Below are 17,701 nucleotides of genomic sequence, written 5' to 3' on the forward strand. Positions count from 1 at the left end.
TCAATATTTTTCACAAAGTTTCTGACACACCTAATGCATAGTCCCCCGTGAGTGCACAGTGAACAAGACACAAAAAATGACTGTTCAGCATTTTGCCCTCCCCACCTATCATTTAGCCCCAAAAGTCCCCAGGGGGCGTCAAATTCTGGTGAAAATTAACAAACGGTGCAGTTTTAGGCCTTAACATATGAAAATTTGAGTTCTGCACTATACAAAAAGAAAAAAATGACCAAGTAAATTATTCCTCCCCCTCATTTAGACCCAAAAGTCCCCAAGGCCTTAACATATTTAAATTTGAGTTCATCACCATGCAAAACTGCTAAATACACAGAAAAGTTTGGACAAATATGGTAAAATTATCCCAAAAATGGAGTGTTTTTATTAGCATTAGCATTAAAAGAGCCCCTGGAGCACATCCAAGAGCTATCGCGAAGTATAGACAAACAAAATTAAAAAAAGATTGGTGCTTTGGATTTTTATAAAACTTTTCAGAAAGTTTTATAAAAATCCAAAGCACCAATCTTTTTTTTAATAAGCACAAAAGTGTCAATTTTTAGCCATTTTAACCTGAAAGGCACCTAGGGAGGGGGGGCAACCGGAGTTTTCCCGAAAAATCCGTTCTGTTACTTTTTTACTCATATCATGTTTAACGTTTTTTACAAAATTTCAAAAAATTCCAAGGCGTAGTTATTGAGAAAAGTGCGAACAGACAAACGGACGAACGGACGAACGGACAAGGGTGAATTTACATGTCCACCCTCCTTTTGTCGGAGGACCAAAAAAGAAATTAAACTGTGAAAACCTGCGACAATTTCGTTAACAAATTATGAGAGAGAAAGAGAGAGAGAGAGTAAAGCAGTCCCTCCCACTTCTCTCTCACAGAACTAACAATTACTGCTGGTCGGAGTTGGGTAATCGTTAGATGGGAATATAAAGGACACGTGTACAGCTTTGCTTTGTTTTCTTTTTTCTTATTTTTTGTTTCAAAATTATTTTTTTGTTGAACAGAACTTTTGTACAGATTAGTTTAACTCGTTGACAATTGTTTACAAAATATATATTCATAATACGAACCAAAGCGGAATTGTTTCTTACTTTTCCTACCCAAATTATAACAGTTGATTATTGCTCTTTTGTCTTGCTGTTGGGCTGTTGTTGATAATATCTTTTACTGTAATCTTATATACGACTGTGATTCAACACTGACTACATCGAGGAACTCTCTTTTGTACGATGAAGCCATTGTTCATTTATGACCATTAAAAGGATTGATAACAAGAATTGCCTGGTCAAGCGAATCTTGGAGTGCCATATCCCCAGTGACCTGTGACCCGGATCAAACTAACAACGTGGGGTGTGTCACAAAGATCACGTTTAGTGTCCGACGCAGGATACTAAATGACTTTATAACCGACTGGGTTCCAACGTTATATTTGGTAAAACCATGACCTAAAGGTTACAATTGATGTCTGTGATTCATGATCTGCCTCCAGGTTTACGTAATGATTTTATTCATTTCTCCAATTTTTCATATATAAAACTTTGTTTATGTTTTATTCAGATAAAATGTTTCATTTTTCATGTTTAATTTTATTTTTGTTTTATCATATATGTATGTTCCATATCTATTATCTATTTTCTTCCTTCGCTAAAAATAATAATCTTTATATCATACTAACAGGGTTAAATATGATATTTTAACTTGTCCAGGTTTCGTATATATTATTATGGAGTCGTGATTTCTTAAAAAAAAAAAAAGTATTTGAGTGCCATCGGTTAGAATCGAAACTGAAAACAAAACTTCATGTCGAACAAGGGATACGTTCATCCAACAAGCTATAAACCAAGGCGATGTCTCACAAGTAAGAATTTTAGACATCGGCTTTGGATTATAGCTAGTTGACCCAACACATCCCTTATTCGAGACGAGACGAAATAGGTTCATTCTATCGTCGGATTTTCGCTGCGGTTTGTTTGATCTGTGGTAGTAAATATACTTTCTTGTGTGTGGCGAGTTTGCTCAGGTGGCAGAGTACTTACCTCGCATGAAAGAGGCTCGGGTTTCGAATCCCCAGTCCGGATATGTTTTACTTTTTCTTCTTCTTCTTCTTCTTCTTCTCTCTCTCTCTCTCTCTCTCTCTCTTTCTCTGTATCTTTCATTAATTCCCTCTCTCTATCTCCTTCTAACCCCAACATACACTCTTTCTTTCTTTCTATCTTTCACTTTCTCTCTCGCGTTGCCATTCTCTCTCCCTTACTCTGTATCTTTCGCTCAGTCTCCCTTTCACCCCAACTCTCTCTCTCTCTCTCTTTCTCTCTCTCTCTCTCTCTCTCTCTCTCTCTCTCTTTCTCTCTCTTCGTCTCCCTGGAGCCGTTTTACCCTAGTGAATATCATTAGAAGTTTTAATGACAATTCTTTACAGACTTTTCAATAACTTCAAAGTCGCCATTTTGTTTTAACGGCTGCCATAAAGAAGCTTCCGTTGGCGCAAAACAACTGCTAAAATATGAACGCTCAATATTCGTTTCATCCTGTCGCTTTAAAAGACCAACATAATGATTTTAACAGAATAGTTGTTTCTAAGCCTTTCTTCCTTTGCCCGGCGCTGACTATAAATGTACGCGAATAAAAAGAATGTCACTTCATAAAATGTTCAATCAGTGACGTCACCGATACTTTTCGCTTGCAAATACATTATTTAATATTAAAATATGCAAATTGAATTTGAGCAGTTGACAATAGTAAAGCATAATAAACACTTGCTATAGTGTATCCTGTGCGAAAAAAAAAACAGAATGTGTGTTTATATATATATATATATATATATATATATATATATATATATATATATATATATATATATATATATATATATAGAGAGAGAGAGAGAGAGAGAGAGAGAGAGAGAGAGAGAAATAACATGGCTGATGAGAGCCTAACATCGTTTACGTTTTACCATTAACTGGTCCCCTTTATGTTGGGCTTGAAACCGACGGCACCAATGTTTTTCTGAACTTCTGTACTATTAAATACATAAATATTAAGCTCTTATATCGAAAAAGTTTTTTTTTGTAATCGAGCACTTTGTTGGAATTCTTTCCCTAAAAAACAGTAAACACATATATATATATATATATATATATATATATATATATATATATATATATATATATATATATGAGAGCAAGCAGTTAATAAAACATGTTGAAAAACACTTTGAAAAAGAGTTAAACATATTTAATCTGAAAAGGAAACACTTGATAAGTGGATAGTCCTTAATCCGCGGAGTTTCGAAGAAATACTTTCCTTCTCATCCTTAGCAACGGATTTGATGTGCGTGTTCTATTTCAAATCAGGAGTCAAAACATGTAGACCTCCTTCCCCCAAGACGAGAGTTATTCATTTCAATTGATGCTAGGCGGGGATCAGTGCGTTGGTAATATAAAGATAGAAGCTTGATTTAGATACCTTAAAGTTAACCAGCCACCTCTTTCCCCATTATACCACGTGCTCAAGATCAGAGCATAGAAGAATCAGAGAGAACTTGGTTGTTTACGGTCTTTGAAGTGTTGGCATAGATGATAGTGTCGTCAGCATAAATGTCTACGAATGATCTTAGGATGTGATTTGGCGGACCATTGAAGTAGATCAAGAAGAAAGTTGGCCCCAGGATGGACAGTTTAGAAACTTCAGCATTAATACTGTGAGCTGCTGATTTCTGCCCCTCAACCACTACTCTTATGAGCCTATCAGACAGAAATGATTAAATAATTGAAAATACATTTCCATCTATACTGTAGCTGGAGATCTTGTGGAGTAGACCTTTATGCCATACCCTATCAAAGGCCATTGATATGTCAAGAGCAATTGCCCTAGAAAGTAAACCTCCGCCGAGAGTTAGCTAATCCTATTAGATATAACTGTTAGCACATCTGCTGTAGATCTAGCAGAACAGAAACCATATTGCATGTCACTAAGAAGGTTATTTTAATTGAGGTGGTTGACAGCTTCTCTGTTTTAACACAGATTCCAGCAACTTACTCATGTCTGTAATGAGAGGGAGATGACCGATCACCTGAATTCTTAAATACGGGGCATACTTATGAGGATGTTGGGAAGCAATTATCCTTAAGACAACGCTTAAACAGCTTTGTAAGAATGGGAGCTAGTTCTGGTTGGAGTTTTTTCAACACTATAACTGGAATGCCGTCAGCGCCAGTTGCTTTACTGGAATCAAATATTTTGATTAGCTTGGCAACATCACGCACAGATATTTGTATGTCGCGTAGCGTGTTTTCAGATAAAGGAGGAAATACATGAAATAATTGACGATTTTTTCCAATTTTTCGATATTATGCGTGCGATAGATCGCGCTTTTTAACGGTACCCTGTTCGTGCCGCTTCGATGCAGATGACACAAGATTTTAGCGGACATACAAATACACACACTAACACACAGATATTTGCCCTTATGTAATGGATTTTATTATATGGAGGCGAATGGGCAGCATTATTTTTTGTGACCTTTAAATTTTATAAACTATAAAGGTACGATAACGTGCTCATCATTTATTAGGTAGAAGAGAGTGTGTGCAATTATGCGGGGGTTTATCTGAATATTTTTTTAATCACCCTTGAGGCACTCCCGGCGTTCACCAGAAAAGAGGATGCTTGTGCTTTTCTTACTCTAAGACCTGAATTACTTCCGGGCCGGGACGTTTTGAAGGTAATTAGGTTTGTTCAATGTGGGGGAAACCCTTCATATCAGACAATTACTATCTATTTGAACACTGCTAGAATGCCCCCTTTCTGGAGAAAATTGCCCCCCCCCTCATGAGAAAACTACCTTGTGTCTAATTTGCTTTCGTGGAGAAGCAAAGAAATACCTACTCTAAGACATGAACTCATTTATTACTCTTTCTGTGCTCAATTTTGAATTTCTATAAAAGTTAGAGATCAAGCAAAATAATTTTTTTAAAAACTGTAGATGATTTCAATTTCGTAACAAATATCCTCGAAGACGGAGAAAACAGAGAAAATTATTTTGTTGAAAAATATCAAAGAAAAATAGAGAGCGGTGTAGAACAGAGAGGAGGGATGAGGCAAAGACGTAATAAATAAGATTCAATTGAAAATCAAATCGAATCGAAGCAAAAAAAAAAAAAATAGAAACAAAAAAGAAGCGAGACTAATTTTTTTTTTTTTTTTTTTGCATCCATCAATCATCCGAGGAAATTGCGTTGATCAACAAGAGAGACGCCATGTTTGTTTGTACAACTAATCAGAAGGTTCCTCATTTTGAACATATATTTTTGATTTGATTGGCTGTAATGTGTGACTAACAATTCTTTTAACGTTCTACATTCGGAGGATTCGTTTTATATTGTTTTGCTACTTATATTCTTGAATCTTTCATGATTTCACTCAGTTTTTGGAGAGTATTTGTTCAGTCGCTCTTAACAAAGTTTTTATTTTTGTTTTTTTGTTTGTTTTTTTTCTTTCTTTTTTATGAAAAAAACTTAAGACAAAGCATAAAGTCACTTGGTGTAAAGAGCTAAATAAATAATAATTAAAGGTCAAAAGTCATCCAACAAAGGTGTTAGATAGATTCAGGCTCAGAAAACAGCAATTCTTCCCTCTTTGTCAGAAAATCGCTCCTGGAATGTGAGGACTAAAGGACAAAATAAATGAAGCCGGAATTACGGGGTTACCGAAAATTAAACCAAAGTTCACTTCTTTCTTTCTTTTCATTTTTTTTTTTTGTTTATGTTTTCTTTTCGATCTACTCCGTGTTTTTTTTTTAAATCTTTTTTTGTGTTTTTGTTGTTGTTCTTTCTCTTTTTTTTCTTCTTCGTCGTCCTTGTCTTCTTCTTTGTCTTCACTCTCCTTCGTCTTTTTCTTCTTCCTTTTCTTCTTCCTTTTCTTCTTCTTCTCCTTCTTCCTCTTCTTCCTCTTTTTCTTCGTCTTCTTTTCCTGCATCTTTCTCTTCTTCTTCTTCTTCTTCTTCTTCTTCTTTTTCTTCTTCTTCCTCCTCCTCCTCCTCCTCCGTATTCTTTTTTCTTCTATTTCTTTTTTATCCTCCTTCCTTTTTTCTTTTCATTTCTTTTTCCACTTCTTCTTCCGCTTCTATTTTTCTTCTTCTATTTCTTTTTCAACCTTTCTAATGATGATGATATTTATGCACACGAACTTTCTTTTCTCTTCTCTCTCTCTTTTTCCTTGCTTCTCTTTTTCTTTTTAATTTTTCTATTTTTCTTTTCGCTCTGTCTTTTTTTTTGTATATATTTTTCTTACATTTTAACCAGGTTTACTACTCTTATTAACTCACTTGGAGTTTTCACACCAGTCATTGCCAATGATTGCTCACTTACAATGATAAGTGCTGTCCCACGGACTCTGATTAAATACAAGTGCTGCAATAATTTTTACACTCTCTGTCTCTTTTGATAATCGTTGCCAATAATTGTGTCATCGCAACAGCCGTTTATCTTTAATTTCTCATCAGCATCGATCATCGATCTTCTTTGGGATTTGGGTGGCAAGAAACCTCTCGAAGTTTCCAGGGCTTTCTGTACTATTTCCAGTGGAGGTCTGGTTGGTGCTATCTTTCTTGGCCCTTCATGACTATGTTTTATGGTATTAGCTGAACCTGGAACCATCACATTGTTTGCTGAGTTTTTTGTAGGGGGTGCAGTTTATAAGAATTCTTGCAATTTACATTCTCTTGGTTTCATGTGATGGTACCCTTCACTCCATCGTCCTATTTCTTTCTTATGCAGCTTTTCCGTTTCGTTTTCTATCCTCCCACCTCCTTATCTTTCACAATGTCACTTTCCACCTCTCTCTCTCTCTCTCTCTCTCTCTCTCTCGCTTTCCCTTTCTCTCCCTCTTTCTCTCTTTCTATCTCCCATTCTCTATCTGTGCCTAAATCTAAACGCAGATTCCATAAAGAATTTTTTCCTATAACTTCCCGCCTGTGGAATACTGTTCTGCTGGCTTGCTCCCCGACCGACTACAATGTCGTAGCCTTCAAATATAACGTAAACAAGTCTTGTCAAACCGGCTCCTTAAATAATCAAATTCTACCCAAATTACACCACTAACGATTACTATACTACCATCTTACATTAATTAACTCTTATCCTCGAGTGGTCTTCGGGCCTTGATAAGTGGTGACTTCCTTGTAAGATAATTCACTGGTGCTTCCATATAAGGCTGTCTGAGAATAGTGACTTCTTGACCGAAAATGCACCAAACATGGCTGTTATTATTTTATTCTTTTCCCTTTGCAAAACTCAATCATGTTCTGCAAATGTTAGATAATTAGCATTGTTAAAAGTTAATTAGTTATTATTGATCCATCTATCTATCCATCTATTTATCTATCTATTCGATGATATTCTTAAAATAGTTTATATTTGGAGTTATTTATTGTTTATACAATAAAGTGTAGCAATGGGTGTTAGCTGAAGATGTTTCCATAAATTAGCTAGGTTAAATATAAACAAAATAACCTTGAACAGGAGTACGTGACAGGAGGTCACGTTAAGGGGACGTGTTTTTTAATTGATTACGTCACCGGAACTAGGGTCAAGAGGTCGGGAGTTTTAGTCAGTTTTTTTTTTTTTAATTGCATTTTCACCCCAAACAAGGCACATTGCCACTCTGGTGTAGGGGGCTACTATCAGTTGAGGAAGGTTGGATCCTGGTCACGGGAGTGAGCAGACGGCCAGGAAGCGAGGCTGGGTAGAACAAGCATGTAGACCCTCGAGTGGCCTCTTGGCCTTGATAATGTGGTAATGCCTGTGTAAAAAAAAAAAAACAAGAAATGCAGACTCTGTGAAGACCATTTGAAACAGCTGAAATAAATTTATATTTTAAAAATATAAAGTGCGGGGTCTATGGTTTCACAAAAGAAGGAAGAACAGAGGTCTCACTTGGTTATGGTGTTGGTCGTTTCATGTTTCATCACGGAGCTCAGCAGTGAAGATAGAACTCTCGAAGAAAGAAAGGTATTAAGCATATATTATTATTCTTATAAAAACATGATACAAAATACGAACTGTAATATAAACCGTGTGATAACTCTCTGATACAACATGACTTAGTTTATACGTCGACATCATATCCTCTGGCTAAACAACAATGCATACGATTTATACGTTTTTATCTGATCCCGTTATAAGAACAAAATAAATCCCGCTTGACTATGTAAAATGACTGTTTTAATATCTCGCTCAATATATAACATATGATTGTTTTTGTGCGAAATCCACCTTACTATGCAATACAAAGTCAAAACCCACAGCAATAATTTTCCTCTACAAAACAACCAAACCAAACGCCATGAATAAATATTTTAAGATATAAAGAACTTGAAGAATAAAACCTTTTTCTAAAATCACAGGATTCGACATCAAATAACCCGAAAAGGGTTAATATGTCGTAAAATGACATTTTATTAGTGATCAATGGTAGCCGTGCATTGGCGTCTAGAATGTGCTTTGTTATATGAAGGACGTTCCAAACTGTAAAGCCTCCTATTTTTTATTTCATTTTTTTTTTTTTTTTTTTTTTTTTGTACTTTAAAAAAAATCTACGAAGACGGGACTGGTTCCAAACGAGCGACCTTTTGTGACCACGAATTTATTTTTCTACATAGTCATCATCATCAACCGAAACACCATGACATATATTAGAAGACGCAAAGAACTTGAAGCGTAAAATCATTTGAGAAAATTATTTAATTCGGCATTTCATAGCCCGAAAAGGGGTTTGATACGCAGTAAAAGAAAACAATCAAAACAAACACTGAATAAATATTTGAAAATATAAAAGTGTAAAAATCGTTTCCAAAATTATTGATAGCCTAAAAAGAAGGGTTGATATGCCGTAAAACAAAAATCACAAAATCAAATCTATTTCTATTTAACTATGTTTCTCTCTCTTTCTAACCTCTTCCTTTCTCTTTCTCCCTCTATATCGCTGTTTCATTTTTTCGAATGTGATTTGATCCAGTTTATATCAAGAACATCCATTGCAATTATTTTCATCATCGAAACCCTTAACCCCGCGCACATATCAAGCACACCAAACCTTAACTCATAACAAGTAAAAATACAGGTGGATATTAAAAAAAAATACTTCTTCAAAACTTGGTTTCTATCGAATATAACGAGATTGCTATAAAATGGATATTTGCCACTCTTGAAATTTTGCTTTGGAATTTAAAAAAATCAAAACAAAAAAAAAAACAGATTTTTTTTGTTTGTAAAATGTAGGCGTTCTAAGACTAAAGCGTCCTTTTTTAACTTAAAAAGTCGAAGAACTAGAGACATATGTGGTAACATTAATGCAAGCGACATTTTGTGCTCCAGAATTTTTTTTTCTACATAGCCACCACCATTCTTAATGCGCATTTGTCAGCAATTAACGATGGACGTGCATGGGCGTCCAGCGCACATTGTCATATGAGGGTCGTCCCAAAAGTAACGCCTCCTATTCTTTAACTGAAAAAGTTGAAGAGCTACGGAGACGGAAGTCTCATTTTAATTAATCATCATTATCATCTATCAGAACGTTTGTGTGTGAGTCTGAAAGTGATCACAGTTAAGTTTTGTCTCAGAATACCTCCGATAATTACCGATAATCGAAACCGTTATTTTAATTTATCTATCATCGATAAAGCGACCTTTTTGTTCTCAAGAATTTTTTTTTTTTTTTTTTACATAGCCACCATCATTCTTTATGACATTTTATTAGCGATCAATGATGGCCGCGCATGGGCGTCTAGTGTGCGCTTTATTACATGAAGGACGTTCCAAAAACTAAAGCCTTCTTTTTTCTCTCTACGAGGACGGGGCTAGTTCTATTCAAACGAACGACTTTTTGTGCTCACGAATTTTTTTTCTACATAGTCACCAAGATTCTTAACACCAGGAAAGGGATTCAATGACATATCTCTGCTTCTAAAGTACGTCCATGTTAGGTGCTGCTTTCTTAGAGTCTCACACCGTCAATATCTGCAATAGAAAGATGAATAGTTCAGGTCATGAATGCATAAGTTCAGTCATCATAGCAATGCAATTTGCAATCTTATCTGATCCATTCGGGCGGAATATAGAAAATAGGAGGCATTCATTTTTGAACGCCCCTTTGTATATTCTAATGGGAAATTAAGAAATCTTTTCAGACGATAAAAAAGGAGGCATTACTTTTGGAGTGCCCTCGTATTTTGGAAATGTTTAAATCTGCATCACACGCATGTGCGCGAAAAGCGCGTAAAAGAAGTGAGAAGCAAATAAGAAGCTTTAGATTTTTCGGCAGTCTTGTCAACATCGTATTATTCATCAATCAACATCTTTGATATCGGAAAATTTGATTTTTAATGTGAATGAAATTGATAACGTACGTACGAACATAAAATGCCTTAAAATATCTCTACTATTTTATAAAAAGGAACTTTATGTGTGTGTGCGTGCGTGAGTTCATTCCCTATGCACTCGAAAACGGCTGTCTGGTTTTTATCTAATTTCATACACGGAGGTACTTTATAGGCCCGACAGTGTTCTTAGATAGGTTTTACATCGGAATGTCTCCGATAAGTCACGATAATCGATATTCGAAATAATCCGAGTTTTTTTTGTTTTTTTTTGTTTTTTTACTTTAGAAATCATGACTAGATAGTGGGTACAATATAATGTGAAATACTTGACTCAATAATAATAAATACGAAATGTGCGTAAATTAAAAGATTATATTTAAGCGTATTTTACGACCGGGCAACGCCGATCGCCCCTGCTAGTATTATATAGAATTTTCCCGTTTTATCCTACAGTCCTATCGTATTGTTTATTGCTCTTTTGAGATTATCATTGCACGGTTCTTATAAATAGAAGCAAAGACGATCCTGAAACGCGTAAGTATATCTCCACAAGCCAGTGCAAAGAATACGCACGTAGCTTCGAGATAAAAATGATAAACTTAGATCTCTTGTCTTCCGACAAAGAAAAATACGCACGAGAATTCTACAAGGCTTATTTTCAGCTTTCCTGGCATTGTCACTATTTTCTTAATCTTTTAAGTTACGTCCACGAATATTTATACAAGTTTTTGATCGTCTACCTATCCGTCCGCAACTCTGTCACGTTTTAGTATTCAACATCATTGTCATCGCTTAATGCGTTGTTTGCTTGGACGCATTTTAGTACAGTTACGTCCACACAATTTTACAAAGAGGTTCTGCCCGTTGATCTTTCAATTACGCCAGTCTGTATAAATAAAACAGTAGGTGAATGTATGCGCGTGTGTGTATATGAAAATATTTAACCGATAAACTCTTAAACTACTAATCACACGTCACTGAAATTAACAGGAAATACTAATCACATACCAAGGATAGTTTATAAAGAGTAAAATCTTTGTTTGGATGGATGAATAACGCGTGCAGAAACATGTCAGCAAGTTTAAATGCAAAATGTTCATTTCCACTTGCCGACATATTTCTATTATTTCTGCGCATGTGCAAATTCAAAAGTAGCTTGAAATAGTTTGATTTTAATTCTTTCTTATCTATCTTTCAATAGCTCAAACTGTAAGGAACGCGGTTGAAGCGGTAATTTTTTTTAATTTTGATTCTAACTAATTATACCCCAAATAACATTTTTAAATCTCTTGAAATTAGCACTATATATTAGGTACAATATAATATTCAATAGAGAACTGGGTCTGCAATAATAAATACAACATCAGCATGAAATAAAATATATTTAAGCGTATTTTACGACCAGGCAAGACCGGGCGTCTACCGCTCGTTTGAAATAGTGTTAATAATCTGTCATTCTTGTTTCCAAATGATTATCGTCGATCTGTCATATATAATGTTGAGTTAGTATTTTCATTCTTAAACGCGCAGTTTTAATGGGTGTACTTTATTTGAAATGCATCCATGACTTTTATGAACGACTCTGTCTGTCATCCAGTTTGTCTCGTTTAATTCTGAAATATCATTTTTGTAGGTTTGTCACACTTCAGCTGTAAATATTATTTTTTTTTCTCGCCCTGCAAAACTTGTTTTCCATATAATATTATTTACTTATTTATTTGGATTATACGGACTATTATATTCATCTGAGTGTCATTCGCAGAACGTTTCAGCCGATGTAAACTCCGACTTTCTTCAAATGTATCATGTCGAATTCAGAAAACAGGATGGGATGTCAAATGAAACCCTTTATTTAATCTATGGGAGTAGCATACATTCGTTAGGTATGCCATGGCCAGGTAGAATACTCAGGTAATTTACAATTTAATATTCGTATCACTCGCACTGGGGACTGAACTATCAATCCCGAGTAGAATGTTACTTCGATTTGAATAGACTTAGTACTTAATCCGTCTTGCTACAAATTTATGACCTGATTTTTACATAAAGATTCCCGGTTTCGATAAAGTAGAATGGAAAAAGATTGGAGGTTACATCGGTGAAAACGTTGTGCGAATAACATTCAATATCAGAATAATATGTTTAATAGTTCAATTACTAAATATAAATTCTTATCTAAAAAAATTAAAGAACTTTCTTTTTCGATTTATCAGGATATGTTTTTATTTTTCGGTCTGTCAGGCTTAGAATTTTGAAACAGCATTTTCGTCAGTCTGTCACGTTTGACTCGTAAATAATACTTTCGTCGAATTATCCTGCCTTATTTTGCCGTACCATTTTTGTCAGTCTCTCACATTTGACTGGTAAATAGCACTTTCGTCGAATTATCCCGTTAAATTTTGCAATACCATTTACGTCGGTCTTTCACGTTTGACTCGTAAAGAGCACTTTCGTCGGATGATTCTGCTTAATTTTGCAATACAATTTCTGCCGGTCTGTCACACATAAATTGTAATTAGAATTTTCGTCAATTGCTGGTTAATTTTTCTTGAATAACATTTTCGTTGATCCGTAACTCGTAAGTGTGAAATCGCCTTTTTGTTGTTGTTGTTGTTGTTGTTGTTGTTGTTGTTTTCTTAAATGAATAGACGCATCTTAAAACCAGGCGTTCTTCTCATTATTTTCCAAAAAGAAACTTTTTTTCAGCACTGCGTTCGGCTTTTTAAGATTTGGACCGGAAGTCGAACAAAGTGCTAGTCCGGAAGTTCCGTTTCGATAGCTATAAATGTGACTTCCGCTTTGCAATGTAATATAATGAGGTGTTTTTTTAGAATTGCACAAATGTAGATTCATTTCAATATTTTACAAGTTCGTCAGTTGTGTATTTTTCATTCAATGCAAGCTAGTGCGTAATGAACAATAGAAAACAAACAAATAAATAAATTAAACAAACATGAATATACATAAACGATCACACATATATGTATATATATATATGTATATACATGTGCATGTATGTGTGTACACATAGGTATATTTATATATATATATATATATATATATATATAAAAGAGGGAAAAGATCTACCTTAAACCACTAACCTAGCTCTAAAACAGATCCTGTGTTCGATAAAATGCATGCCCATTGGCTGATAGGAAGGGGCGCGGTGGATACTAGAAAGCTGATTGGCAAACCAGAGATCCTCAACATATATAAAAACAAGAAGCAACCACAGAATCCACGCATAAGCCTGACGAATTCTATAAGTGGATGAAACGCAGAATATTCAGTGTAGCTTAATCGCCATATATATTTTATATATATATATATATATATATATATATATATATATATATATATATATATTCATGCATTTATGCATAGATCATCGTATAACGATTAGATCACTCTCTGAGTGACGTAAATGAACATTTAAAATTAAAAATGTTTAAATTCGACGTTATTTCACGCGGTTAATGGTAGCCGAATGGATTAGGTCTTCGCTAAACCGAGCCAGAGATGTCTCGTGATGCGGGGTTCTAATCGTTCGATTGGTATTAATCGTGACACCCTGCACTGAAGATTCCCGAAAGGATGAAACACTAGTGTCTGTAGGTATTTAATAATTATTATAGTAGAAAAATAAATAAATATGTATATATATATACACACACATATGTATATATATGTGTGTGTATATGTATATATACACACACACACATATATATATATATATATATATATATATATATATATATATATATATATATATATACGTAATTTGAAATTTTATCGTCTTTTTTTCTACATTTTAATCAACGTTGCTAAAATCTTTGATTTCGAGTGTTTAGAATCGAGACGTGGATCTGGCTGACGGGGTAAAAAAAAAAACAAAAAACCCTTAAATAAAAACTAAAATGAAGATAAGAACTTAATGAAATCTCATTCTCGTGAGATTTCCAGCAAACCTGGAAACGTTCTCGGTAGGTAGATAAGAGATTCTTCTTTTCGTTTCGTTTTATTCCGTTATTTACAGTATATCCCCTCCATTTCTGTTTTTTTTAAACCTTATTTTCGTTCCGTTTATTTCGTCATTTTATATATATTTCCCCAGTTTCTGTTTTTTTTTTTTTAACGGGTTTTTTTTTTCGTTTCGTTTTATTTCGTCGTATATATATATATATATATATATATATATATATATATATATATATATATATATATATATATATTTACTTCGTTTCTGTTTTTTTTATTTAACCTCTCATTCGTTGCGTTATATTTCGTCATCTTATATATATATATATATATATATATATATATATATATATATATATATATATATATATATATATATATATATATATATATATATATTTCTTCGATGTTTTTTGTTTGTTTGTTTTTTTTTACCTGCTTTACGCTTCATTTTCTTTCGTCATTTTCTATATATTTCTTCCGTTTAATTTTTTTTTTTTTTTTACGCCGCCGATATAACATGTTGAAAACCTCGTTAACAGGTCGTCGTTAAAAAGGAAGCCTGATTTTATGTAGTTTTACAGAGTTTTTCGTTTCGTTTTACTGCTGCGTGTGCATCCATTAATTATTCAAACGCATTCATTAACACTTAGTGACGCAGGCGTAGAACATTTTTGGTGCCAGGCGTAATGAAGTTGCCTTGCCACTTGGAAAACGGCGACACTTACAACAATCAGTAAGAAATCATTATCACATCTTATGAATCTGAAACCACTGGTTTCCACGATATTATGCTTATTCTAGAAAGATATCGGGCACTTACGGAAGGAACCACATGAAGGTTGCGAACATCCTAAGTGAAAGTGATTTTTGTGGAATGAACTGGATTCGAACTTAGAACGGCTAGTAGGGGTATATATTTGTGAATATACATCACAAGTACGTACGCCCACACTTGTTTTCGCAGTCAGTAACCCATATTGGTCGATTAGGTCGCTATATTCCGGGGTCATCCGGCATCTATTAGTCTAGGGTGACTGGCGCTTTTTCATTACGGGTTAAAGTTGCATTTGGTATTTTTAGCGTAGAAGAGCATATTTTGAAAATTAAAGACCTTTATTTTTTACATGGAAGTTACCACTTATCAAGGCCCGGAAGCCACTCGGGGATAAGGGTTATTACGTGTATAGTAACCAATGGGATAGTATCGTAGTAGTCGTTAGTTTTGGAGATTTGATAAAGTGTTTTACTTAAGGGAGCGGTTCATCAGGAGTTTGTTTATGTTGGACTTGAAGACATCCAAGTTGTAGTCAGGTGGGAAACAGGCAAACGGAAGAGAGTTCCATAGGCGTGCACTTCTAAGAAATAAGCTTTGTTCATGGAATCTACATTTTGGTTTTTGGATAAAGAGTAGGGAAAATTTTTTGCGGGAGAAGAAGTAACAGCCTGTAATATTCTATTTTTTTTTTTTTTTTTTACTATAATAGTACACTATTTACTATTACACTCGTTACATTCAAGTTCTCTCCAGTAGGCATTCAAGTTCTCTTCAAGTAGGCATTCAAGTTCTCTCTTTTTTTTTTTTTCATTTTTCTTAAACTTTTTCTTCTAGGGGATGGGACATCCAACCAGATGTCTGACATTTACCCCTATTTTAGTGAGTCCAACCAAGAGATCTTTTCAGGATTCTAGCCGTCCCTTTCAGTGCAATCGTTTGTATTTCACTTGCACTTGGTTCACCGGGTATGCTTGCTATGTACTTTTTAAAGTTCTTTTTCATAAGCCCAGTTGCTCCTATGATGACTGGTATAATTGAAACGTCTTTTAATTTCCAATTTCGTTTCATATCATACATAAGTCCTTGATACTTTGTAATCTTTTCCCTCTCAACTCTGTTAAGCCCTGTATCATTGGGTACACTGGCCTCTATTACGGTCGCTTTTTTGTTTGCCCTGTCCCAAATCACTATATCTGGTTTAACAGCTGCATTTTCAAGATATGTAGCAGTAGGGATTATGTAGTCATAGTGGTGTGAATTCGAATATGTCTTATTAAACTTGATTCATGAGAAAAAGAAAATTTACATTGTTCACAAGAATATGGCTTTTTTCTCAGAGTGAGTTTTCATATGTGTATTTAAACTTGATTTTTGAGAACAAAAAAATTTACATTGTTCACAAGAATATGGCTTTTCCCCAGTGTGAGTTCTGATATGTTTGACTAAATATGATGTTTGAGAAAACAAATATCCACATATTTCACAAGAATATGCCTACTAGACACTCTCCTCGAGTATCTAAGGTCTCTGTACAGGGGTTTGTCAGAACAACCTGGCATGAGGATACTTTTTCCATAGAAGTAAACCCTGACCAAATATTCAAAATCACATAGTATTCGCAACCCAAATAAGATCTCACTACGAAGATTCCGAAGTGTATAAATCCTGCTGCACGCCTGTGCTTCTCTCTTCCGATTGCCTGCTTTCCCGCTGACTACAATCTGATTGTCTTCAAGTCCAACGTAAACAAGTTCTTGATGATCCGTCCTCCTAGGTAATCCAATTCATAAAATCCCCACTATTTATGTTTACTACGCTATAATCACGTTGACTAATTTATACCAATTAACCCTTATCCTCTAGTGGCCTCCGGGCCTTGCTAAGTAGTGATCCCTTTGCAAAAAAAAAAATCTGCAATAAACTCCTGGCGTACGTGACACACAGATAAATGGGTATAACTTTTGTCTGTTTCTTAGTTACGGCTTCTTGACGTAGTTCACCCTGATTCATTGATGCTAAAATAGATATTTTTTCGAAGTCAGATAGCATGTGAATGACAAATATTTCAAAAAAGAATTGTTACAGTTGTATTTGAGTCTTCATGTGGTGGTTGGAACGCGACGCCAATTTCTCTTCGCTAGCTCTTACATCTTAGGGGGTAAGTCATGCAATTCGGGGTTTACATCTTAAATTGTGCGGTGTGTCCTCTTGCCTCCTAAGAACCAAAACCTCTTGCCAGAATGGATCTCTTGTCTCCAAGCGAACTACTCTGTCCCAAGTGAAAACTCTCTCTCTCTCCTTCTGTAATGTAGTTGGTACGCTAGGTGTAGTATCAAGGCATCTGGAGGGACATTTGAAAAAACTCTGAAGCCCCGACCTCTACTATATTAGGTGCCACCAATATCTGAAGAACATCCTTGATCTTTGAAGCTCCTGTTTTGGGGCCGGAATTTAGGGAAAGACCTCTGAGAACGAATCATATCTCTTTTCCGGAAGACGTTGGTAAACGAAATCCGAATTATTATTAGTAGTAGTAGTAGTAGTAGTAGTAGTAGTAGTA

This window comes from Euprymna scolopes, chromosome 35 (genome assembly GCF_053919585.1).
Source record: "Euprymna scolopes isolate OS-2025 chromosome 35, ASM5391958v1, whole genome shotgun sequence".
In the NCBI taxonomy this organism is placed as follows: Eukaryota; Metazoa; Mollusca; class Cephalopoda; order Sepiida; family Sepiolidae; genus Euprymna; species Euprymna scolopes.